The sequence below is a fragment of the Photinus pyralis genome, unplaced genomic scaffold (genome assembly GCF_008802855.1).
Source record: "Photinus pyralis isolate 1611_PpyrPB1 unplaced genomic scaffold, Ppyr1.3 Ppyr1.4_LG5, whole genome shotgun sequence".
Taxonomy (NCBI): domain Eukaryota; kingdom Metazoa; phylum Arthropoda; class Insecta; order Coleoptera; family Lampyridae; genus Photinus; species Photinus pyralis.
This window is the reverse complement of record NW_022170596.1, coordinates 21,541,454-21,542,678: the sequence shown is the minus strand read 5'-3', so window position 1 is coordinate 21,542,678 and position 1,225 is coordinate 21,541,454.

Here is a 1,225-nt window from a genome sequence, read left to right as displayed (position 1 = left end):
AAATTTGATACATAGGCGCTTGGAATAAAGGAAAATCAAATGCCAGTTTCAAAATTTGTTTTTGCGCATGCACAGTGCCAACTTTTTTATTTATGGAAGAATTTAAATGAATTGTGATACATAGGCACTTGGAATAAAGGAAAATCTAACGCCAGTTTCAAAATTTGGTTTTGCGCATGCGCAGTGTCAACTTTTTTATTTATGGAAGCATTTAAGTGAAATTTGATACTTTGGCGCTTGGAACAAAGGAAAACTTTCTTAAAGCCGCTTTACATTAGGCAATTTTCGTGCAATGCAAGTTAGAGATACGTTACTGCGCATGTTCATACGCAATTCAGGTGCAAGAAAAATAAATAGAGAAAGTTCTATTTCACTTGCAAGTTTGGCGCAAGTTCTAGTAACTTTTCTAGTAATTTTGTCAATACCACAATTTATTTGGTTTCGCGTGTGTTATTTTGTGTGTTTTTTTTTAATAGCAAGCGCCACCACATAATAAGCTGTAGCCAGCTTAATTTCCTTTTGTTTGCTCATACCTAATGGTCAATTTTATTAAGTTTCAAGAATAACCTTCGGTGTAAACAAACTGAAAAGTTTCAATTTTTGAAAAATATGTTGTCAGTACTGCAACACTTTTCTGAACTTGCACAAAAGTTGCAACACAATTGCATAAATGTAAAACCGTATAAGCAATGCAAGGCAATTTTAGATTGCATAGCACAAGCCTTGCATTGCACTAAAATTGCCTAATGTAAAGCGGCTTTTATTTAGAAAAGCATTGAAATGAAATTCTTTTTATAAACTGAAATTGAAATAGCATGTCAAAAATGGATTGCTCATGTGCAACGCTATCTTTCATATTTGTGGCCGGATTTTTACGATTTTAACAGAAGTTGCATCTTACAAATGGGAAATGAATGCAAGTGGAAATGCGCTTTATGTAAATCGTTTATGATTACTTTTTAACTTGTTTGACACTGCACTGTTGTCAGGGTGATATTTGAGATAGGTCATAATTGTCAAGTGGAATTGAAGTTTTACAATAAATTGGTTCTGCGTGCAAATCCGTAAGCGGCGTCACGATTTCTTTATTCGGGTGAAACACAAACATTTACTGGCCAACTCCCCTTTTACGAACCAATTTTTGGTAATGAAAAATTCAATATGTCTGTATTAACCGCTATCAGACATTATATCTACATTAATGTTCACAATCTATGTATATAGC